Here is a 26,338-nt window from a genome sequence, read left to right as displayed (position 1 = left end):
TTGAAGAGAGAATAATACTTAATAGATTAATATATGATCCAGAAAATCCCACACATTTAAAATAGAGAATGTAAGTCTATACAGATGTATAATAAATCTAAACTATAATGCTAAAATCTATATTATACTAGGGTCAGTTTTAGCACAGTAGTGAACACCACCTTTCTTTATATAGTAGATCCAAATCTTACACTAGAACTGTCATTAACCGCAGATACTGATCCAGGTTTCTCAGTGCTAGCGAAACTTTTAAACTTGTACCTGTTTTCTTCTTTTTTCCTCCTAATTGTAATCATGTGAAGTAGCAGGATATGAACCAAAATATATGAGATTCTGATTGAGTTGTTTTGGATAGCCAGTAAGGCTAAATAATGCCTATTTATTAACCAGATTCAACCCAGCCATTGAAACTGGCAGTATTTTGTCAGTATTTATTTAGAGACTTTTCTGTGGCTCTCATCAATGTAATATCTGAGCATGTCACAAACCTGACTAAATCTGCCCTCCTAAAACCAGTGAGAAAAGATGAAAATCCCCCTCTTACAGATGGGGAGTTGATGCACAGATAGATTAAGCAACTTCCCACATGAACCTTGTCCCAGAACCAAGACCTTGGAGGCCCAGTCCAGTGGTTAGTAATATAAATGATGTATAAAAGCTATATCTGATGCCATTGCTAAATAAAATGTTATTGTGTATGTAACTTTCATTACATTTATATTTTATACTTCCATGTTCTTATATTAGCATCCAGCTTTTGCTGTTTTACTTTAATGGTGGAAAAGGTATGGGACACTTTAAGGCAAAAAATAAATAAAAATAGATGGAATAAACAAAATGTGATGGTGTGGATTGCACTAACGTTTTTTATTGCTGCTTTTTTGAGGAGACTGACGGGTCAGGAATAGTTCCTATTAAAATATTTTATAAAGAAGGTGTTTTAGTGCACTGTAACATATACATTTTTAGATGCATTAAAAAACAAAATGAGTGAATTAGAGAGGATCTCTACCTTTAAAATAGTGTGGTGTCATTCACAGTGCCCTATCTCCTCCTTATTCTTTTCTCCAAAGTGACAAAGGGAATGGAACTAAAGGTTTCTTGGGTTCCCCATATTACACACCTACAAGTAGCGATAGTACCCCTTTGGACATTATGCTTTTCTTGTGTATGCACTGACCCTTGCTAGCCTCCTTGTGGCTAGAGCTGATCAAAAGTTGTCATTTTAAACTTTTTTTTTTAAAAAAACCTTTATTTTTTGTCACACAATAAAAGACACTTCCAAGGGAAATGTCCACTATTTTCTATATTTTCTTTCTGTTTTCATTGAAAATCACAACTGAAATTTCAGTGTCAGAGGGAGGGAAGAAGGTGATTTTTTTTTTTTCAACAAACCCAAAAACTTCTGAAGAAAAATTAATGAAAACAATTTTTTTTAAAACTTGTAATGGGACCAAACAACATTTCCTGACCAGCTTTACTTATAGCATTGTTTGGGGAAGGAGACCAAAATATTTATGGCTTAGACCTTGTATTCAATTTGTCTTTTTCTGATCCTGCCTCTCCCAATGTCTGTTTAGTTCCTCTCAAAGGTGCTTGTCAGTGACTGGAGACTATTAACAATATCAGAATCCTGTGACGTTGCACTCTATATGATTTTATGAAAATATGCTGATGAGTGTGACTATAATGTAACTGAAATATGCTTCATGCAAAAGGTCTCTTGTAAGGTATCATTATAATGCTTATAATCTATTGAGTGTGGTCATCCCATTTGTATAAATGTATCACTCTTGTATCTGAAATTAGAAATATGAAATATAACTCTGAGGGCCTATTGTAATTATGCAAAGTGTGGGCCATTAATGGTGGTTTGGAATCTTGTTGGCTCCCATCAGCCAGGACAATTGACTGTGGATGGCTCTGTTTGCAGGCAGGCCTTCCTGTGAGTTAGGCTGGGAGGAATGAAGGCTTGGAGTCTCACAGGAAATGTGACCATGTCATCTGGTACTGAAATCCATCTTAAACCTGGTACTTTTCCATTTAGATGGGGAGGGGAGGAGGACCCAGAGAGACAAAGGATTCCCGCCTCGTGCCAAATCCATATAAGGGGGTGGAACAGAACAAAGGGGGCAGCCATCATGAGGTATCCCCTAGCTACCACTTGAGCTGGAACAAGGGGCTGTACCAGGAGTAAGGATTGTGCCCAGACTAGGTGTCCAGTCTGTGAAAGAAACTTACTGAAACATCTCTAAGGGTGAGATTTTATCTGTATTCCGTTTGATTAGACATAGACTTGTGTGTTTTATTTTGCTTGGCTATTCACTTTGTTCTGTCTGTTACTACTTGGAAACACTTAAATTCTACTTTCTGTATTTAATAAAATCACTTTTTACTTATTAATTAACCCAGAGTATGTATTAATACTTGGGGTGGGGAAGGGGGGCAAACAGCTCTGCATATCTCTCTATCAGTGTTATAGAGGGCGAACAATTTATGAGTTTACCCTGTATAAACTTTATACAGGGTAAAACGGATTTATTCAGGGTTTGGGCCCCATTGGGAGTTGGGCATCTGAGTGTCAAGGACAGGAACGCTTATGTAAGCTGCTTTCAGTTAAGCCTACAGCTGTTAGGGGACGTGGTTCAGACCTGGGTCTGGGTTTGCAGCAGATAGCGGTCTGGCTCAAACCAGGCAGGGCACTGAAGTCCTAAACTGACAAGGCAGGAAAGCAGGAGCAAAAGTAATCTTGGCACATCAGGTGGCAGCTCCCAGGGGGTTTCTGTGATCCAACCCATCACAAATCCTATTTCAGATTGTCTTCAATTAAAGGGATTGTTATTTGGGAATTATTGAAGTAGAATAAAGAATTATGAACTCTGCCTGCCTATCTGTACATGCACTACAAACAGATCCTCTAAGTAGGCTCTAAGCTTAAATGACAGAAACTTGAAATTTTACTTATATCGTTGGAGAAGTCTTTTGTGCTCTCAGCCTGCCACTGTTCAAACACCTATACAGCATCGTCATTCGGTTCCAAAGTCCATGTAACAAGAACTGTTGCTTTCCTTTATAGGGAACACATCTCTTTTGTTTCTTCTCCCCAAACACCAGGTTTCCTCTCTAAATAAAGAGATAGACAGGCCACATATTACATTACTTTCCAAAATGAGGCTAATCTAACAAAACGACAAAATTCCTGAACTTTCTTTCAGTTTTTAGAATGGTAGGCTAGTGGCATGCTAAAATGTTATTGCCTGAACCTTTAACAAGATACTCTGCCCAAATGGTCCTTAAATAGGATTCACTACCTGTGGTCAAACAAAAATACCTATCAAGCCTGTGTCTCAAATGTTTTCCCACTCTACTGTCCAGTTCCACTGAGGGAGGGAGGTCTTAGTGTATCGAGTTCCTGCAGTGTGCAAGATGCCCAGTGTATCCAAGGCTATAGTGAGAATTCTGTAATATTCACATTATAACAAACCATAGGAGGTAATATTTTAGTTTTTTACTGTTTGACTGTTAGCAAATAAGGGGAATCCTGCACTTCTGTTTCTGGCCCCTGTTGGTTTACTGGATTGGTATGAGAAATGTCCTGGGTTTTGGCCGTCTCTTCTACATCTCTCTTTAGGACAAGAAGGCCAGTTCCTGAAAGACTTAGAGGCCCAAACTACAGCAGGAAGAATTACATGGTTTTGGTCGTAAGGTCCCAATTTCTGCATTCTGAGGCTTTAAAAATTCCTGATTGTTTTTAATACTACCAGAACAAAGTATAAAATTGCTTCATTCAGACAAAATACAAGATAGATATAAAGAAATTCAAACAAACTTTGACCGTAATTTTGAGGCAACAGTGTAAAGTCAGCAAGGAACTGAAATAACCATCTTGTTCTCTCATGTGGCTTTAAAGATAACTATACCATACATCCCAATTTGGGACAGTTGATATTCAAGAACATCCAAAAGCCTTTCTCCTCTTAAAACTTTAACTGACTAGGTACCTATGTTATCCAAATTGTTTTGCGATAGAAGTAGACTTTTTAATTGCTTTTTTTTCCCCCAACCCAAATGCCTAGCAGCTAAGAAGGAAATGGACTATACTGGAATTATAAGTGTCTTAACCAAGTCTCAGAAAATGATTTCAATGCAATCTTTTCTAGTGTCTTCAAGAATTCCACCCAGCTTTAAACTTGGTGATCATTTTACTTTCAATCACCAAACTAACAGAAATTGGCTCTTGCCTCCATGTTTTATTTTCAAGATCCGTAACAAGTGTTTCTGCCCCTAATACTTTGGAGGAAATATTTTCCACTTTTATTTTCAGTTTTCTGCTAGAGTTCTTTATGCCAAATCTTTATGTACAACATCAAACTCTGAGCAGTTAGACTTAAGGTATTGTAGATCTGCTTCCCAACCTTGGTCCAGAGCACTGTAGGTCCAACCCCTGTGATTTAGAGAGAGAGTTTTAGATGTGGAGGGGTTTTTGTTTGTTTGTTTGTTTGTTTGTTTTTAAATCAGGATTTTCCCATACTATAGATTCCTTCAGCTACATCTGTGTAAAAATAATCATATAATCTGATCTGAAAAAGGTAATCCAACCCAGGAAATCCTCTCTGCTTCCCTTCCTACACATGTGCATGCCATGATTTCAGGAAGGTTACTGGTGTAATCATCTGCCAACACTCTAGCCTTCGCAATGCTGTTGCATCAATAATTCAGGCCTTTAAATCTTTCGTGCAAAATTGTAAAATTACTCCGTCAGCTTTAACTCCGTAGCCGCCTCTACCCCGTCCTCTCTGTTTCTTAGAAGATTCTCTATTTGGGCTGCCAACTCGGCATATTTTCTCCCTTCTCTTTTGGGTCCTTTTGAAACATTTTTCCATATGTTTTGGGTATTTAGTCAAATTCTTCTAACAAAGCAGTTTTTTATCAGAATGCATGCATGTGGAGTCGGTGCTTGCACTACTGAATCCTTTCTGCTTAATGATGGATCTAGAAAACTCGCTCTTTTCCATATTTAGCCCCAGTCTTAATACAAAGACATTGAAAAGTTCATTTTAAAAACTGCTTTATATTATTACTGTGTTGATGTATGGGAAAAACCTGAAACTGACTTTTGACATGTAGTTACATACATGTCTATTTCCACTTACTAAACCATAAGGTACTGTTGGCAGAGTCCTTTCCCTTCTCTCAGTTTTGAGTCCATGCTTTTGCTCCCTCCCCCAAATTTGTATACTAACAAAAATGCAGCTTCTCTCTCTCCTTCAGCAATTTTTTTTTTCAAAAAATTTTTTGACGTTTCTGCTAGTGTACACTCAGTCATTCTGTCTAATGATTTAGCCGGAGGAAAAAATAACTGTCATCTGAAATTTACTCAGTCTTGGTAAAATAGTGGTGCTTGTCAGTTTTACTCACCATGCTTCTCAAACTGTTCCTGAAATCTGTCTTGATACATGCTCGTCTAGTCTTTTTTACCTTTTGCTAATTGCATTACCTTGTACATACAAACAAAATCTAAAGATTGATTTTCTAGACATATATTTCTTTTCTTACATGTAGATTTCAAATCTACTAAAAGCTTAGGGCAGACTGCAGTATTATAAAACCAATGTATCAATTCCTTTGCTTTACCAAGGAGTGATCATCAGGTTAACCAATGTATTGGGGTTGTGATTAAAATAATTGGCAAATTTTCATTGCTGCTGCTACCTATTGCATATTATTGACCTTACATCGCTGAAACCTGAATAACCAGTAGTCAGTAACAGTGATCTGTCTGAGCAGGTCTGAAGGGATTCTGTAATCATTTTAATGTTTTGTGTGATGAACTGATGGATTTCAGAAATGAGTTGTGAAAGATCAAATCCAATTATCTCTTGCCTAAAAATGGAGGGGTGAAGGTGCAAGTGGAAAATGTGCTGTAATATAAGTCACATTCTTTTAGTTGTGAAAATGAGTCAGTCACTAAGCAATCTCTCTCTCTCTTTGCAGGACCTGTTTTAGAAGAAATGTGGTGAATATCAACTTACTTTACTTGGGGGGGGGACATTCTGGTAAGTGGTGCTGCCTTTATTGCTTTTGTTTTACAATGATGATTGTGGAGGGAAACTGTTTGAACCTTTTTCATTTCCAGTTTGAAAACTGTCTTGCTTGTGGAAAATCTAACTTTACAAAGGCACAGTCATTAATGATGATTATATTTTTTCAATTTTTTCAATTTTTTTTTTGTATGGAGACTTTCAGGGGATAATGAGAGATGTTTAAAAATAAATAAATAGATTTTTTTAAAAAACCATGCTGGGTCTTAAGGCAAGGAATGTACTTGACAGTTTAATTGCTGAATGGCTTCTGCTTAGTGCTGCAGCTGTTATAGAGTACTTAAAAGCCTCTAAGCTAAAACCTAAAGCAGAGGAATCATAAAGACCTAATTTAAAAAAAAAACAAAGTGTATGGTAATGGTCACAGTTTCAGGATAACACCTGTATCACGCACCTCTGTGGTCCACTCCCAGAGTGCCCAGTCAGTTCTCCAGCCACCCCTGTTTCTGAACAGGGAACCCTTTTCCAACTGCCTTTTGATTGGGGGCGTGGAGGGGAGGTTGTTAAGTCCGCATACACCCTTGCCTTACCCTGTGATATCACCAGCTAGCCTGTCTGCCTGAGTGCCAGTGCCTGCACTTTGTTCATAGCTGTTGGAGAAAAAGCAGTGTATTGCTTCGCAGTTGCGTGTTACCACACAGCTCTTTCTAAGCTAGCACATTTGTTCTCAAGGTAAAAACATTACAGAGAAAACATAATAAAAACAAAGATTTAAAAACATGTTACTGATACTGGGAATCAGTCTGATGGATACCTAGTAGGACAAAGTCTTTCCAACCTTTCTGCAATATTTGGGGGCCCTCCTTGGACAGAAGGTCCTGTCCATTTTTGCTGGTTCAGAAAAAAGGCCCTGAGTCCATTTAAACCTAGCCTTTTTATGTCTTTGCTAGTCTCTGGAAACCCCAGTTTAAACCAGTATATATAAGCCTCCCCAGGGGTTGGTACCTCTCTGGTGGTATTTACAACCTAAGTGATTTACCTTAATCACCCCCCACTGTTTTTGGTTCCTAGAGAAGCTCTGGTAACCTTCCTCCCTGAAGTTGCATATGATGTCTAGCCCACAATGATACATAAGCCATTCAGTAACTTAATACAGTATGGTCCCCAAAGATATTGCATGAGGTTGCAATATCCGTCACAGTAATAGTGTAAAAAACTAAAGTTATAGCTTAGGTAGAGATGGCACATTTCTTTGCAACAGTGTTTTCAGTCATAGAGAACTCTTTGGGCTGAAATCTCTCGGTCACTCCTGGGATTTAACTGTTGGAACAGTTGCTCCCCACCCAGGAGAAGGAGACAGAGCTATTGCATTTCTTTGAGTTCAGGTCCTAGGTTCAATTGTCAGTCACGGGTGACCCAGCCAGGGGCACCATTACATAATGGACTTGTCAGCTCTTATATCTCATTTGTTTGTCTCCCAGCAGGTAGAGCATCAGTATGCTGGCTGGCTAGACTAAACAAAAAAGAGAGATGGGAGTAGGCCCCTAGGGTGATCATGTGCTGTTTTGGGTGGAGGAAGGGCACTCTGTTTCAATTGGTTTCAGAGTAGCAGCCGTGTTAGTCTGTATTCGCAAAAAGAAAAGGAGTATTTGTGGCACCTTAGAGACTAACAAAAAAAAATTTTTTAATTCTTTTTAAATTTTTTTTAATTTGTTAGTCTCTAAGGTGCCACAAGTACTTCTTGTTTCATTTGGGTTTACTAAAAACAGGGTTTTTCCTGTGTTTTGCATCAGCTGCATGTGACCTGTGAGCACCTTAAGTGGTACTGCTGACTTTAGGCCATAGGTGGCACTGCCTAACAATAGTTTAGCTCAGCATTCAGAAGCACCGTCTGGCATTACCTGCTTCATATCCCCTCGCACCCCCATTCATTTCTCCACGGTGCAAGGGATGTAACCTTTGCTCTCAATCCTACTCAGAACAGGGCTTCTAGGACCACACACAGCCTTAGGCAAGCAGCTGTCCCTTCCACAGAAACCTGCATACTGAACAGCTCCCTCTTGCCTTCCCCCAGGCACTTCACCCACCAAAACCTAGTGGCTCTTTTCTCCCCTCCCATCTATACCTGCTTTTGCTGCTCTGGAGTAGATCATTTATTGCCACCATTTGCCATGTGCACCTCCCTGTTTGGGACTAGGGACATTTAATCCTTCCATTCAACCAGCTGCCTAACTACCCACCTTCCAGGCACTAATGTGTTTTGGCATCAGATGTGTGTGCTGGTGGGTGCAAGAGGAATGAAAGGAAAGTGCATGTGAAAGTGAGGGAAGAAAGAAAAGGGTAAAGTAAATGGGAGAGGGATGTAAAATGACAGAAGAAATTAAGAAAGGGGAAAAAGAAAACGAGCATAAAAACAATGGAGGAGGAGACTAAATGGCAAAAATATGGTAGGATATGGATAAGATGAGACTGAAAAAGATTAATTTAAAAGGAATGTGACCTGTGGAAAATAAAGGGACTCGGAGAAATCAGCAAAAAGACCAATGAAGAGTTAAATTGTTATCTCCCTCCCTTTTCTGCAACTTGTGCTAGCTCCCATTTAGAAAGAAGGGAAGATGAAGAGAAATAAGGGCTGGAAGAGGAAGGAATGGTCACCATTACCACCTCCAATTTTCAGAGCCTTTTCACATGAACCTCCCTGACCACAGCCAACAGTCTGGCATGAAGCATAAATACTAAGTGTTATCTATATATTATTTGTATTGCGATAGTACCAAGAAACTAGGTACTATACAGACAAATCTCAAAAAGACTATTCCATCCCACAAGAGCTGACAATCTTTTCATAAGACAAGAGACAACAGGTGGATCTGACAAACAGGAGAGGACAAAGTAACAATGAGATGATTAACCCCCTTTTGTACTGTGCCCACCCTCCGTTTCCTCCCCATGCTCACAAGACAGGTCATTTTCAAAATCTAGTCATCCTATTGGCAACATCACGTGAGGCACCAACTACCTACAGGTTTTTGATCCCACATGCCAGTCTTGTGGGAGTGCAACATGGCTGACAGCTTGCAAGGACCCCAGGTCAATGAGATGCCAAACTGAATCCGAGCCAGAAGACAGGGTGTTGTAAGGGAAGGAGGAAGTAACACTAGCTGAATGCCCCAAGCCCCCAGGGAATGGAAATGCTCATTTGAAAAGTCCTGAAATTTTTCTCTTCTCCCAGTCTTCTTGTTCCCCTCAGGCCCATTACTTAGTCTTTCTATGATACTCTTGCTCCAGCACAAGTTCAGAAGCCCTGCAGCAAAGCAGTAGACTCAGCCCTGCAGCTACCTCTAGGAGAGGCCCAACCGACTCAATTTTGTTTGGTGTCAGGAAGCCCAGCTCCTCTTTCTGTTCTTATGGAATCACCACCAGCAGAACACTGAACCACTACTGTCCCTGTAAACTTGGCTCGACATGAAATTGGGCAGGGATTCCCTTCAAGAAAGACATTCAGATTGCAAAGGTGGTCTACTCCATATTCTGCTGTTGGAAGGTTCCAGTGTAGAATTGCCTACAGAGGTGTAATTCTAAAACTCAAAGAGCTCTGAGAACACTGGGGTTTTTTTCCCTGACAGAAGAAAGGATATATGCCTTTGTTTTGTATGAAAAGATCTGGATTAGCCAATATATATTTAAAAGTACATTGCTTAACCTAATACAAAGCGCATCATCTGCGATTAAAGATGAGAAATAATAGCAAAAACTTTGCTAATATCAGAATTTAGCGAAGAAATTAAATGCATTCTAAAACCTGTACAGATGTACTTAAACAATATTGATATTTCTTATTTTAAGCAATTTTCTGTTGACAATTTAGCTTTTGTACTGAGAACCACGCATGATGTGCTGTTGCAGCTATATCACGTACAAGGAGAGGCTGAGTAAGAATATTTAACTAAAATTGCCCACAGACGCCAGGATGTAGACCAGTGAGCCTCAGAGTAGTAACGTGAGCTCACTACCCCAAGAGATTTCTGCAGTGGTTTGTTACCACAATGGAAGACAGAATTGAGGGATAACACAAGCAACTAGTGATCCTAATAAAAGTCCAGCTTTCTTTAAAGTGTTGGCTAAACTATAAGAAGCCAAGGAGTGCACATGGGCTTCCTGGATTGGAAAATCCTAAAGTTTGATGTATGTCAAGCCTCAAGGGCTAGGGAGTACATCTGGGCAAAGCCATAGTCTAAGGGCAGTGGTCCTTGACACTAAAGTAATGGTCCATCAGCAGACTTAGGTGGTTGGACTGCTCTGGTAAATTTCCATTCAAGAACAAGAATGCAGCAATCTAAGTCCAGTCAAAGAGCACAATGATTGACCTGTAGAAAAGGGGCACCAGGAGCAACAAGATAGCTGAAGTATGTCCCCTGTTGTCATGGAGGGAGCACGGCCTTTCTAGCCTGGTGGGGCAGGGTACTGATAAGCCTGGAGATTGAGAAATCAATTCCAGGGTGTTTTGAGCAGATGCCTTGAAAATGGGGGTCAATCATGAGCTTGTTAGCTCAACTCAAAGTCCAAACAAAAGGACAAGGAGCTTTTACAGAAGGTTAAAAACCCCTTATCAAACAGTACATATTAGCAATCAACTGGAGCTTCAACTTGGAGTTCATATATTTTTCCCTGGCCCTTGAGATTGCCAGATCCCCAGGAAAGCTCCTTCTTATTGCTTCAAATTTGTCAAGGAAGTGTGGTACGCAGATCTAGTAAACTTGTCCATGGAAAGACCCATCAGACTGCTGGTCACAGAGCATCTGCTTAGGCAACTTGCCTCAGCCCCAGCTCACTTCGGAATTTTATGGCATGGCTGCTAAGTAGCTGAGTCTCAAATCTTAGGAGACTGTCAATTAGCCAACTCTACTATGCTATACTTTAGAAAACAATCTACTTCCCTGACCTATTTAGAGGTGTAGAAGAATGAAAATAGACTGCTAGCAGTCTACAGTTGTAGACATCCTGGAATTTCTGCAAGGCCATCCGAATGTGAGTGCATGCCAGTTCCATTCTGCTGCTACTACTGTCTGAAGTCTGGGGTTCTGTTGTTCTCACAGCTCCTCACTTCAATTACATCTGCTTTACCTTATGGTGTTTCTTGTGGCCACTTGTTCAGGCAAAAAAGTCAGGGACCTTCAGGTCATACCTTGTAAGAGATGTGACAGGGTTGGGCCAGATGGCTACAGGAGAGTAATAAGAAAAGGAGTACTTGTGGCACCTTAGAGACTAACAAATTTATTAGAGCATAAGCTTTCGTGAGCTACAGCTCACTTCATCGGATGTATCCGATGAAGTGAGCTGTAGCTCACGAAAGCTTATGCTCTAATAAATTTGTTAGTCTCTAAGGTGCCACAAGTACTCCTTTTCTTTTTGCGAATACAGACTAACACGGCTGCTACACTGAAACCTGTCATTATGCAAGGAGAGTAATAGAAGGTAGATATATTAGCCCAAGGTTAAGTAGGTCTCTTTTCCCTGGGTAAGGTAACAGGGAAGATTCCAGAACAATCAGGAACCTTCTGGAGAAATTAAGACAGACAGGCTGATTAGAACACCTGCAGCCAATCAAGAAGCTGCTAGAATCAATTAAGGCAGGCTAATCAGGGCACTTGAATTTAAAAAGGAGCTCACTTCAGTTTGTGGGGTGTGAGTGAGTGAGAGAGAGGAGCTGGGAGCAAGAGACACTAGGAGCGGAGCATGAGAAGGCGTACTGTTGGAGGACTGAGGAGTACAAGCATTATCAGACACCAGGAGGAAGGTCCTATGGTGAGGATAAAGAAGGTGTTGGGAGGAGGTCATGGGGAAGTAGCCCAGGAAGTTGTAGCTGTCGCACAGCTGTTCCAGGAGGCACTCTAGACAGCTGCATTCAACAGAGCCCTGGGCTGGAACCTGGAGTAGAGGGCCGGTCCGGGTTCCCCCGAAACCTCCCAACTCCTGGTCAGACACAGGAGAAGTTGACCTGGACTGCGGGTTCATGAAAACGGCCAAACTGAGGGCTGCTATGATGCTCCAAGGCGAGCAAATCCGCCACTAAGTGCAAGACCCACCAAGGTGGAGGAGGAACATTGTCAGAGAGACCATATATGATGATTTCCTCCAAGACAAGTTTGTCTGCGGGGCTCTGCCTGAATTCAGACCAAGAACAGTTTCTACATTTTGTTTGAACAAAGAAATAACCTTGCCCACTCCTACACTCTAATTCACTGAATTACAAGAAGTGTAGGCTACATTGCTGGCCATCAAGAGAGCTCTCTGAATTTATCTTGACATAGCAGCTGAGCTAAGAAGCTCATAGGTTAGTCATCTTGCATGAAGGTCCTAGAAAAGGTCATCGGTCTCCAAATCAAAAATTTCATAATGGATTAAGGAGTTGATTAGAGAAGTGTACTTTAATGCTGGGAGGGATGTCTCAGATGAATTTAAAACCCACTCAACCAGCTTGATAGTATCTTTTTGAGCAGGGTGAATAGTGGCCTCTTTTGATAAGAATTCTGTAAAGCTCCTTCCTGGATGTTAGTGCAGATATCTGCCAGGCATTTACAGGTTTGACCTGTGCAGCCTTCAGCAGAAAAGTGCTACGAACTGTCATCAGATGCTAGTCCCTCCCAAGTAGATTTACTACTCTGGGAAGGTCCAACTATCTGGACTCGTACAGAAGAGAGAGATACTTTTTGCATATTAATTTTCTGTTTTCAGTCTCTTTTGTACCAGTCCCAGACCTCTCCTTTAAACAATTAGTACAACATCCTTGCCTAAAATTAGTTATCTTCCTTTTGTACTTACCCACTTAATTTTTTCAAGTGTAATCCATGCGTGCCTCTGTCCACAGCTGTCTGGACCATGGAGAGGTTTGAGTTCACTGGAGCCCTAGGCTTAAAAGATATGTCTTTTAGCTCAAGCAGTAGAGGCTCATGCTTTCAGATATAGAGCACCTGATGTTCAGTCCCTGCAAACAACCCATCAAGAGTTATCACATTACATTGTGCTGCTGTTGAAGTTTCAGTTGAGGTCTGTTGTATTGACCTCAAAGGTCAAAAGAGTTAGTTTAGTTATAAACTTTCACTGTCCAACATTAAAACAGTGATACGAAGTTGGGGGGGGTGGGAGATTTCTACAAAGCTGATGGTTTACTTGGTTTCTTTGCCAAGACCCGAAAACGCTCATTCTGAAGTTGAAAGTTTCTTGATCAAACACAAGAAAGAACAAGAAATCAAAACCAGTTTATACTGAAACTGAAATTGAGTGATTATGCAAAACAAATTTAATCACAACCCTTTAAAGTCTCTCACGTTTTGGAGGAAAAAATTCAATCTCTTATTTTCATTTTGATGAAAACGAAAGGGTTAATTTTACTCAGCCACAATGTGTGAAGGGTATTCACTTTTCCTATTTTTAGCAGATAGAGACACACAAGGTATAGGAGAGAGAATATAGAAAGGGTAAGGGACATAGCTTTCATTGAGGGGTTTTGGAACACTAAACTGCTGGTCAGTTATGAATGGATGCATTGCCTGGCAAGCCTACCAGGACTCCTGTTGCTTGGACCCTGCTTCACATTCCAGTCAGGGACATAATCTGGCTGCGTCTTTTCTGCTTAGACAGGGCAAGACTGTGGCCGTCTCTTCTCACTGTGCTGATGCAATGCAGTTGATTGCAGGATTCAACAAAAAGTCGAGACAATGAGGGCAGGGGAAGAGGAAAGAACAGGGCAGAAAGTAATACAAAAGGGAACAGATCTTATGTGTCTGTGTTGCTGGCAATCAGGAATCGCCGCAGAGGATGGGATGTCATGATGATATGATAAATTTCAGGCCTTCCAGGTAAAAAACAAAATTCTTAAATAGGAGCAAGGCCATCAGGCTTTGCTCTCAAGAAGAAAATCCTTCAGTCTGGTCTGCTCCCTCAGTCTTGGGGTCAGGGAAAATGAGATGCGTGGTTGGCGTGTGCACCCCACATTCAGGGAGGCTAGCCCTGCCCCTTCCACACGAGGTCGAGATGAGTTTGGATGAGATGAGCGCTGCTGAGTAGTTGTTTTTTTCCAGAGTCTCTTTAAGAACCCAAAGGGTGGGGGGGAATGGGTGGCATAGGTCATCCCCCCTCGTTATGCTCCACCAATTAGGCCTAATATTCAACACATTAATTCTGGTTCATTAATTTCCAGTTCAATATCATCTGTTTTTTTAAAAAGAATGTTTTAACATAGTTCTTAAACCATATCACTAGGCCCTTTCTGTTTTACTGATTTAGTCTTTCTATCTTCCTTTCATACCTTCTCCCATCAACATTTATTATTATTGGTTATTGTGACACTTTATGACCTTTCACATACTTCTTACAGTTGAGCTCACAATTAGGGTAAAGGTTTAAGTCTAATTATTACAACAGACCTGCAGGTATGTCTTCATTTTGCACTGAAGATGTTATTTCTGATTTGATCAGAGCTAGTGCCCTAAAAATAGAAGTGTAACTGTGGTGGCACAAGCAGCTAGCTGCTCCAAGTACATACCTAGTGTCTTGGACAGGTGCGCAATCAGGGTAGCTAGCCCCTTCTGCAACTTGCACAGCCACAGCTACAATATATTTTTATCAGGTTAGCTCAATCAGAGCTACCGTGGGTATGTCGTCCATGTGCAGGTGCAAGTATAGAGTTGCCATGTAGGGATGTTGCCATGTTGTACTCATTTGTGAAGGGAAGGTGAGAGGAGGGTGGACCAAATGCTGTTTGGAAGAAACTGTAAGCACACACCTGGATTGGTACAGAAGCTCTCACAGCATGAAAGAAAATTGAGCAATAAGAAAAAAAATGCACTTTCTTGGTCTTGCCCAAGAAACAAACGTTTCCTGAATGTTTCATACTATATTCTGCTGTTTAAGGTTCTATAGCTAGAAACAGATTTATGGAAAATGTGTGTCTTCACCTACTTCACACTCTTCGGAAAACACATCTGTATAGGAAGCTCAAATTCCTTTGCTCTAATAAAAAAAAAATGTCTAGTGTAGCGTATGTGTAGTGCCTGATTGGCTTTAAAAATAACAAGTTATTGAAAAAGACACTGAACATATAGTCAGGTTTCAGAGTAGCAGCCGTGTTAGTCTGTATTCACAAAAAGAAAAGGAGTACTTGTGGCACCTTAGAGACTAACAAATTTATTAGAGCATAAGCTTTCGTGAGCTACATCTGATGAAGTGAGCTGTAGCTCACGAAAGCTTATGCTCTAATAAATTTGTTAGTCTCTAAGGTGCCACAAGTACTCCTTTTCTTTTTGTGAACATATAGTATATATTTGTTGTCTTTTTACCTTCTGAAAAGCTGTGATGCTCTGGATGTTCACAGGTAAAGATACTTGATTTATAGGATAGCTTTCATAGCTGCAAATAATTGTATTGAATGTACCAAAAGTGGTGACATAGTTCTGACAATACTTTAGATATGAAGATCTTGCACGGTAGTGGAGAGCAAGTTTATATCCTTTATAAAGACCTGGGAATGGATGTGTTTCAATGCTTTTCCTGTAAAAATAACCCTCTAACTTTTGACTTGGCATCTGTATTTTGCAGTTTTCACAAGCTTTGTAATAATATTTGCCAGAATACACTAATCATTAGCTGTTTTTATAATTATGGCTGACCTGGTACTTTTCAACCCTATTTTTACTGGCTTTAAACTTTCTAAAGCAAGGGCGGGCAAACTTTTTGGCCTGAGGGCCGCATCGGGGTTCAGAAATTGTATGGAGGGCTGATTAGGGGAGGCTGTTTGTTTGCCTCCCCAAACAGCCAGGCGTGTCCCGGCCCCCGCCCCTATCTGACCCCCCCCCCGCTTCTCGCCCACTGACAGCCCCCCCCCGGGACTTCTGCCTCATCCAACCCCCCCGTGTTCCCTGATGCACTCCCCCAGGACTCCTTCCCCATCCACCCCCCACTGCTCTCTGTCCCCTGACCACCCCTGGACCCCCCTGCCCCTAACTGCCCCATTCACCCCTCCTCCTTCCTGACTGCCCCCTGCCCCCAGAACTCCTGCCCATCCAATCACCCCTGCTCCCTGACTGCCCCTGAACCACCCACCCCTAACTGACCCCCACCCTTAACTGCCCCCTGCTGCCCCATCCAACCCCCCTCTCCTTCCTGACTGCCCTCCGGGGACCCCTACCCCATCCAACACCCCTTCTCCCTGTCCCCTGACTGCCCCCTGCCACCCCATTCAGCCCCTCCTCTCATTCCTGACTGCCCCCGGGACCCCTGTCCCATCCACCCCCCCACTCTCTGATCGCCCCCGGAACCACCGCCCTGACTGTCCCCCGCCACCCCATCCAACCCCTCCTCTCCTTTCTGACTGCTCCCGGAACCCCTGCCCCATTCAACCCCCCTGATCCCCGCCCTCTGACTGCGCCGACCGCTATCCACACCCCCGGCCCCTGGCCACCCCCTGAACTCCCCTGCCCTCTATCCAATCCCCCTCCCCTGCTCCCTGCCCCCTTACCATACTTCTTGGTGCACCGGTGGCTGGCAGCGCTACAGCCACGCCACCCAGCTGGAGCCAGACACGCACTGCGCAGCACAGAGCACCGGGTCAGGCTGGGCTCTGCACTGCCCCAGGAGCTTGCAGTCCCGCCGCCCAGAGCATTGCAGCGACGACGGTGCGGTGAGCTGAGGCTGCGGGGGAGGGGGAACAGCAGGGGAGGGGCCGGGGCGAGCCTCCCTGGCCAGGAGCTCAGGGGCCAGGCAGAACAGTCCCGCGGGCCGGATGTGGCCCGCAGACCATAGTTTGCCAACCTCTGTTCTAAAGCAATTCATTTGGGGGCTGAAATTTTTCATACTTGTGCTCCAGGCATCTTCACTTTGCAGTTTCCTTCTGGAGGCTAAAGGTTTTTTCACCTTTCCAGGAAGATCTGTGTGTGAAAGTCTCTTGCAGTCTAAACCAACCTGAATTGTAGTAAGGCTAGATATGTTATGCATACCATTTCTTTAGTTTTAATCTAGTTTTCATTTTCATTGTTGTTTTTCTCTGTCCTTTTTCTAGTGTAATCACTGCCCTTGAGTAATCAGATTTAGGTTGCTGTTTTCTTGTTTTTCTTAGCTCCAGACTACCTGCTATACTCTGTTGTATTAATTGTCATGACTGAATGTGTTGACTTGAAACCAGCTCCAAATATTCCCTGTGTCCAAATTTAAAGAGACAGCTCACACATACCCATAGTTGTTAGTAGTATAAGCCCTGGTCTACACTAGGCGTTGAGGTCGAATTTAGCAGTGTTAAATCGATGTAACCCTGCACCCATCCACATGACAAAGCCCTTTTTTTCGACTTAAAGGGCTCTTAAAATCGATTTCCTTACTCCCTCCGACAAGGGGATTAGCGCTGAAATCGGTTTTGCTGGGTCAAATTTGGGGTACTGTGAACGCAATTAGATGGTATTGGCCTCCGGGAGCTATCCCAGAGTGCTCCATTCTGACCGCTCTGGACAGCACTCTCAACTCAGATGCACTGACCAAGTAGACGGGAAAAGGCCCGCGAACTTTTGAATTTCAATTTCCTGTTTGGCCAGTGTGGCAAGCTGCAGGTGACCATGCAGAGCTCATCAGCAGAGGTGACCATGATGGAGTCCAAGAATCGCAAAAGAGTCCAGCATGGACCGAACGGGAGGTATGAGATCTGATCGCTGTATGGGGGGAGGAATCCGTGCTATCAGAACTATGTTCTAGTTTTCGAAATGCCAAAACATTTGTGAAAATCGCCCAGGGCATGAAGGACAGAGGCCATAACAGGGACCCGAAGCAGTGCCACGTGAAACTTAAGGAGCTGAGGCAAGCCTACCAGAAAACCAGAGAGGCGAACGGCCACTCTGGGTCAGAGCCCCAAACATGCCGCTTCTATGATGAGCTGCATGCCATTTTAGGGGGTTTAGCCACCACTACCCCAGCCGTGTTGTTTGACTCCTTCAATGTAGATGGAGGCAACACAGAAGCAGGTTTTGGGGACGAGGAAGATGATGATGAGGGGGCTGTAGATAGCTCACAGCAAACAAACGGAGAAATCGGTTTTCCCAACAGCCAGGAACTGTTTCTCATCCTGGACCTGGAGCTAGTACCCCCCGAACCCACCCAAGTCTGTCTCCCAGACCCACCAGGCGGAGAGGGGACGTCTGGTGAGTGTATCTTTTTAAATACTATATATATAAAACTACAAGGTTTAAAAGCCAGCATGTTTAATGATTAATTTGCCCTGGCATTCGTGGCTCTCCTGGATGTACTCCCAAAGCCTTTGCAAAAGGTTTCTGGGGAGGGCAGCCTTATTCCATCCACCATGGTAGGACACTTTACCACTCCAGGCCAGTAGCACGTACTCAGGAATTATTGTAGAACAAAGTATTGCAGTGTATGTTTGCTGGCGTTCAAACAACATCCGTTCTTTAGCTCTCTCTGTGTTATCCTCAGGAGAGTGATATCATTCATGGTCACCTGGTTGAAATAGGGTGCTTTTCTTAAGGGGACCTTCAGAGGTGCCCATTCCTGCTGGGCTGTTTGCCTATGGCTGAACAGCAATGTTCCCCGCTGTTAGCCACACGGTGGGGGGAGGCAAAATGCGACCTTGTAACGAAAGCACATGTGCTATGTATGTAATGTTAACAGCAAGGTTTACCGTGAAAGAGTGTACCCTTTGTTCTATAAAATGTCTTTTTAAATACCACCGTCCCTTTTTTTTCTTCCACCAGCTGCATGTGTTTCAAGGATCACAGGATCTTCTCCTTCCCAGAGGTAGTGAAGATTAGAAGGCGAAAAAAACGCACTCGCAATGAAATGTTCTCTGAGCTCATGCTGTCCTCCCACACTGACAGAGCACAGACGAATGCATGGAGGCAGACAATGTCAGAGTGCAGGAAAGCACAAAATGACCGGGAGAAGAGGTGGCAGGCTGAAGGGAGGGCTGAAGCTGAAAGGTGGCAGCTGCGTGATGAGAGGAGGCAGGATGCAATGCTGAGGCTGCTGGAGGATCAAACTAATATGCTCCTGCGTATGATTGAGCTGCAGAAAAGGCAGCAGGAGCACAGACCACTGCTACAGTCCCTGTGTAACCAACCGTCCTCCTCCCCAAGTTCCATAGCCTCTTCACCCATACGCCCAAGAACGCGATGGGGGGGCCTCCGGCCACCCAGCCACTCCACCTCAGAGGATTGCCCAAGTAACAGAAGGCTGGCATTCAATAAGTTTTTTAAACTTTTAAAGTGCTGTGTGGCCTTGTCCTTCCCTCCTCCACTACCCCTCCTGGGCTACCTTGGTAATTATCCCCCTATTTGTGTGGTGAATTAATAAAGAATGCATGAATGTGAAGCAACAATGACTTTATTGCCTCTGCAAGGGATGATCGAAGGGAGGTGGGGAGGGTGGTTAGCTTACAGAGAAGTAGAGTGAACCAAGGGGCGGGGGGTTTCATCAAGGAGAAACAAACAGAACTTTCACACCGTAGCCTGGCCAGTCATGAAACTGGTTTTCAAAGCTTCTCTGATGCGCATTGCGTCCTCCTGTGCTCTTCTAACCGCCCTAGTGTCTGGCTGTGCATAACCAGCAGCCAGGTGATTTGCCTCAACCTCCCACCCCACCATAAACATCTCCCCCTTACTCTCACAGATATTGTGGAGTGCACAGCAAGCAATAATAACAGTGGGAATATTGGTTTAGCGGAGATCTAACAGAATCAGTAAACTGCACCAGAGTGCTTTTAAACATCCAAATGCACATTCTACCACCATTCTGCACTTGCTCAGCCTGTAGTTGAACAGCTCCTGACTACTGTCCAGGCTGCCTGTGTATGGCTTCAGGAGCCATGGCATTAAGGGGTAGGCTGGGTCCCCAAGGATAACTATAGGCTTTTCAACATCCCCAACAGTTATTTTCTGGTCTGGGAAGAAAGTCCCTTCCTGCAGCTTTTGAAACAGACCAGATTTCCTGAAGAAGCGAGCATCATGTACCTTTCCCGTCCATCCCACGTTGATTGTTGGTGAAATGTCCCTTGTGATCCACCAGTGCTTGCAGCACTATTGAAAAGTACCCCTTGCGGTTTATGTACTCGCTGACTTGGTGCTCCGGTGCCAAGATAGGGATATGGGTTCCATCTATGGCCCCACCACAGTTAGGGAATCCCATTGCAGCAAAGCCATCCACTATGACCTGCACATATCCCAGGGTCACTACCCTTGATATCAGCAGATTTTCGATTGCATTGGCTATTTGCATCACAGCAGCCCCCACAGTAGATTTGCCCACTCAAATTGATTCCCGACTGACCGGTAGCTGTCTGGCGTTGCAAGCTTCCACACGGCTATTGCCACTCGCTTCTCAACTGTAAGGGCTGCTCTCATCTTGGTATTCTTGCGCCTCAGGGCAGGGGGAAGCAAGTCACAAAGTTCCATGGAAGTGCCCTTACGCATGCGAAAGTTTCGCAGCCACTGGGAATCGTCCCAGACCCGCAACACTATGCGGTCCCACCAGTCTGTGCTTGTTTCCCGGGCCCAGAATTGGCATTCCACTGCATGAGCCTGCCCCATTAGCACATGATCCCCACATTGGCAGGGCCCGTGCTTTGAGAGAAGTCTGTGTCCATGTCCTCATCACTCTCGTAACCGCGTTGACATTGCCTATTCACCTGGTTTCGCTTTGCCAGGTTCTGGTGCTGCATATACTGCTGGATCACGCGTGAGGTGTTTAATGTGCTCCTAATGGCCAAAGTGATCTGAGCGGGCTCCATGCTTGCCGTGGTATGGCGTCTGCACAGAAAAAAGGCGCAGAACGATTGTCTGCTGTTGCCGTGACGGAGGGAGGGGCGACTGACGACATGGCTTACAGGGTTGGCTTACAGGGAATTAAAATCAACAAAGGGGGTGGCTTTGCGAGAAACTGAATGGCCGCCTCAAGGATAGAACTCAAAACTGGGTTTAGCAGGCCATTGATTTCACAGAGGGAGGGAAGGAGGAGAAAATGAATACAAAACAAATCTAGTCTATTTCTTGTTTTGAGCCACTTCATCTATCTTTATACATCTTGCTGACAGCAGACTGTGCAGTACGACCGCTAGCCGTCGTCACCTCCTGGGTGCTCGGCAGAAGACAGTGCAGTATGACTACTGGCCATCATCTTCTGCTGGCTGCAGATTAAAAGACGGTACACTGCCGGTAGGACTCAATCACCATGAGACGAAACAAGGGAAATGACCTGGCTGAGTCACTCCCATGTTTGCCCAGGTGCCCGGTTAAAAGAGCACCCAGGACTACGTCAACAACGGCTACCAGTCATACTTCACTGTCTGCTGCTGTGTAGCAATGCAGTACCACATCCACCAGCACCCAGGAGACATACGGTGACGGTTAGCTGAGCGGGCTCCATGCTTGCCGTGGTATGGCGTCTGCACAGGTAACTCAAGAAAAAAGGTGCAAAACGATTGTCTGCCCTTGCTTTTATGGAGGGAGGGAGGGAACGGGAGCCTGACGATATGTACCCAGAACCACCCGTGACCATGTTTTAGCCCCATCAGGCACTGGGATTTCTACCCAGAATTCAAATGGGCGGTGGAGACTGCAGGAACTTTGGGATAGCTACCCACAGTGCAAAGCTCCAGAAGTCGACAGTTGCCTCGGTACTGTGGACACAGTCCACCGACCACATGCACTTAGAGCATTTGTGTGGGGACACACACACTTGACTGTATAAAAACGCTTTCTACAAAATCGACTTCTATAAATTCGACCTAATTTCGTAGTGTAGACATACCCTAAGTGTTTCCATTCGGCTCTTTTAATGGGAGAGGAGGACAAGGGCAGTTTGCATAAGCAACTTGAATTTTAGTGTTTTTCTAACACGTGTGTTTCTGTGTGTAAGTAAAAGTAACTTCTTATGGGGTTTTTTTTAAACAGAAAAAAAAACAAATGTTGTCATGTTGCATCATATTGATACTCACATAGTTCATCAGCAGTTTTGGAATCTTTAGATCTACTGCACTGGAGTAGATTAGTAGTAGTCCATAAGAATGGCCATACTAGGTCAGACCAAAGGTCTATCTAGCCCAGTATCCTGTTTTCCAAGAGTGCCAATGCCAGGTGCTTCAGAGGGAATGAACAAAAGAAGTAATCATCAAGTGATCCATCCCCTATCGCCCATTCCCAGCAAACAGAAGCTAGTGACACTTCAGAGCATGGTTTTGCATCCCTGCCCATCCTGGCTAATAGCTATTGATGGACCTATCCTCCTTGAACTTACCTAGAGTTTTTTTAACCCTGTTATAGTTTTGGCCTTCACAAAATCCTCTGGAAGAGTTCCACGGGTTGACTGCATTGTGTGAAGAAATACTTCCTTTTGTTTGTTTTAAACCTGCTGCCTATTAATTTCATTTAGTGACCCCTAGTTCTTGTGTTATCCCAGGGAGTAAATAACACTTCCTTATTTACTTTCTCCACACCACTCATGATTTTATAGCCCCCTATCATATCCCCCTTAGTCATCTCTTTTCCATGTTGAAAAGTCCCAGGTTTATTAATCTGTCCTCATATGGAAGCTGTTCCATACCCCTAATAATTTTTGTTGCCCTTTTCTATACCTTTTCCAATTCCAATATATCATTTTTGAGATCAGGCGAGCAGAATTGAACTCAGTATTCCAGATGTGAACGTACCATGTATTTAATGTAGTGGCATATATTTTCTGTCTTATTATCTCTTCCTTTCCTAATTGTTCCTAACTTTCTGTTAGCTTTTTTGAATGCAGCTGCACATTAAGAGGATGGTTTCAGAGAACCATCCACAAGGACTCCAAGATCTTTTTTGAGTGGTAACAGCTAATTTAGACTCCATCAGTTTATATTAATAGTTGGGATTACATTTTCCAATGTGCATTACTTTTCATTTATCAAATTTGAATTTCATCTGCCATTTTGTTGTCCAGTCACCCAGTTTAGTGAGATCCTTTGTAACTCTTTGCAGTTAGCCTGGAGTAGTTTTGTATTATCTGAAAACTTTGCCACCTCACTGAATATCCCTTTTTCCAGATCATTTAAGATTATGTTGAACAGCACAGGTTCCAGTACAGATTCTTGCTATTTACCTTTCTCCACTGTGAAAAGTGAGAGGGGGGAGGGGAATGTGCCCTCGAGGGCACAGACTTTTTTGTCTCTTTACCTCCCCCCTCTCAAATCGTGATCCCCTTGGCCCCGTCCCCTCCAATCTGTTGCTGTCTCTTCCCCATCTCTGGCTCCTCATACCAGTCCCATTTTCATATAACTAGTCTGCTCTTCAGGCTTCTCATCCCACCTCCAGTCCCTGTCTCACCCTTACAGGATCCCTGATCCTCATCTGATTGGTATCTCTCTCTCTCGCCCTCCAGTCCCCTGGGCTTCTCATCTAATCTCATTATCCCACCCTCCCGATTCTTTTTCATAGTCTCTGAGCACCCAGATTTACTTCTCCCCTGCACCCTGGCTGCTTTTTGTATCCATCTCCCTGGCCCTCCCATCTCCTTTTTCTCCCCCCATGCCACTGGTTCCCAGTTCCAATTTCCCTCCTCCTCCCTCCCTGCTCCACAAGTCTTGGCCCTGATCCTATAAACATTTGGGACAGGCACAGAGTGAGGAGCATGGGGAAGCACTGAGAGCACAGGACAGACAGGCTCCTTGCTATCAGTTCCACGGTGGCATAGCCCAGTGCTCAGGGGTGAAAGTAACTTAAAGGACTTACCAGTATGCCGGAGTCCTGAGCAGGGGATGCGGCCTCAACCGGAAGAGCTGGAGCCTTAAATACCAGGGCCCTTTAAATCAAGATTTAAAGACCCAGGGACTCCGGCTGTGGCTGGGACCCCTGGGGCCTTTAAATCACCCCCGGAGCTACCAGCTGCAGAGGCGGCTGGGAGCCCTGGGGCTGAGGGGCAATTTAAAGCAACTGGGGCTCTGGCTGCCACTGCCCTGGGGCTCAGGCTGCCAGGCCCGGGCAGCACTTTAAAGGGCCTGGGGCTCCTGGCAGCGGCCAGAGCCCCTGGCCCTTTAAATCACCCCCAGAGCTCTGCCACCACTACCCCAGGGCTCTGGCAGTGGGGCTCGGGTGGCGATTTAAAAGGCCAGGGGCTCCCCGCAGCAGTCGGAGCCCCAGGCCCTTTAAATCACTGCAGGAGCCCTGCTGCCGCTACCCCAGGGCTCCAGCTGCAGGGAGAAGCGATTTAAAGGGCCTGGGCCTCTGGCCACTGCAGGGAGCTCCTGGCCCTTTAAATCTCCAGCCTAAGATTACTTTCATCTCTGCTAGTGCTGCAATTGCAGGGAAAGTCCTCCTCAGCCCTGGACTGGAGCATGCCCAGAGTGGATAGAATCTATGGCAAATTTAGCGTCAAAGCTCTAGCAAACCACTACTGAGCACGTTGAAACTGAAAAGTTATAAGTTAGCCAAATTTGAGCATATTTTCACAGACACAGCAAAAGGCCCTTCCCTGACACAAAGGTGACCTGTCTGCCAAATTTTTAGTCCCTACTCCAAAGCATGGAGGTGCTAAGACTTCTGAAAGAAAAGATGGCCAGAATTCTTTAACATGTGCAAAACTTACTTTCCCTACCATCACTCACAGAAACAGCTTAACTATTTTGGCTGAAAATTTTTAAAACAAAATTCAGCCTGAGGCAGAGACCCGGCACAGGAAATATCATCCCTAGTGGGTAAAGTTTGTCACAATTATAAGCAAGTGAAAACTGGATCTTATAATGGGAAATATCACACAACCTTAGTAGGCAGTGCTACCAGCCCTGCCTATAAAAAGATATTTACGTGCTATGATGAAGAATGCCATAGAACAGCCTGCTATAAAAGGGGACAGAGACAGAAATCTTTATTCGTGAGAGGTTTGGTGGTGTGCTATAAATGAGGTATAGGCTATACACTGAGCTTAAAAAGAAATGTTAAACAGCTTCCCTTTCACGGACCATCATTCCTCTAATGTACTGAATCAGGCATACTTCTGCAGAAAAGAGATATGATCGATATAATAAGACTAACTCTAACCTCGTGTGTATGTATTAATATAATGTTGTACAGGCAACCAAAAATTGGTCACTTTCTGACAGCTGAGCATTACACTTCATAATATTGCAGCAATGCATCTGTTTAATTTAGGTGTTTGTTTTTCTCTGAAATACTCTAATTTATGTCAGTATTAATTCCATTCAATACAGCATATGAATTCTTGACCAATTAAAGACAATCAGCCTCAGCATCTTTTAGTGGGGGTTTTTTCAGTCCAGCATAGTTGAGGTCCATGAAACCAGATGAAAGACAGAAGTTTGATGTAAGATTTCCAAAAAAAAGTTTACTTAATTATGGGATTTATTTTAAGAGATTAGTAGTGCCTTTTGTGAAATGTATTTTGGGATTCCCAAACCTTGTGTTTGGTCCCATAATATCTCTGCAGGAAGGGTGTGGTAATATTTGTGGGCACAAATATATTTCACCGTACTGCATTTTAAACACATCGCTATTATACTACTTCAGCTTTCTTACTATCCTTCCTTTTTTCTCTTTTTTTTTTTTTTCTGTTTGTTTGTAATCTCCTCTTTGGCGTGAGAAATGAGAATTGTGAAAATTTATTCAGGAGAAGATGATGAGAAGCGGGAGAGATATCTCATTACAGATGACCAAGACTGAGTATTTTTGGACATGAAGTTTATATTAATCAGTTTGTTGAGCTCAAAGATAAATGAAAACCTGGGAAGGCATCCAGAATGACCAGGAACAGAGACTGAAAAAGATTGTGAAGATCATATGTTAGTGAGAATTTTCAGTATGTCTGAAAAGCTCTGTCATAGTATCCATTTAAAAAACACACCAAGAAAACCCAAATGGGCCTCACTTACAGCTAGATTAGATTCCTGCCTGGTCTCTCATTCCTTGGGCCATCTGGGACTGGGAATACTGCCTAGAGCATCCTGCATTATTCGGCAGCAACCCCTGTGGCTAAACAAGTAGCAACCATTTATCAGGATGAATAAAAATTGATTATTTTAATTGTTTTTAAATAATCCTGATGTTTAAAATAATCAGATTTTGGTGTTTAAATTAAATAGGTTTGTTTTTTTTTAAAAAAAAAACCTAATTTTTACATCTATTTAATTTTTTGAAATTTTCAACCTATGTTAAGGTCTAAATTTATTATAATCTATTAAAATCCCTTTTAAATTAAATACAAAAAAAATTAAGCAGTACATGTTTGCTACCAAGTTTTTAAGAAGATCAAACTATTGATCT

The 26,338-nt window shown here is 43.4% G+C and overlaps 1 protein-coding gene across 6 annotated transcripts in view; it reads left to right on the top strand.

Moving 5' to 3' along the window:
• Positions 1 to 26,338, top strand: part of FYN (FYN proto-oncogene, Src family tyrosine kinase) — a 191,236-nt gene that overhangs the window by 77,565 nt on the left and 87,333 nt on the right. For all 6 annotated transcript variants that reach the window (XM_038394537.2, XM_038394540.2, XM_038394539.2 and 3 more), the window contains exon 2: positions 5,995 to 6,056. The gene's annotated coding sequence lies outside the window, so the exon portion shown is untranslated. The remainder of the gene's footprint in view (positions 1 to 5,994; positions 6,057 to 26,338) is intronic.

Source organism: Dermochelys coriacea, chromosome 3 (genome assembly GCF_009764565.3).
Source record: "Dermochelys coriacea isolate rDerCor1 chromosome 3, rDerCor1.pri.v4, whole genome shotgun sequence".
Lineage (NCBI taxonomy): Eukaryota > Metazoa > Chordata > Testudines > Dermochelyidae > Dermochelys > Dermochelys coriacea.
Note: the sequence above shows the minus strand (reverse complement) of the source record. Positions and strands in the feature narration are given on the sequence as shown.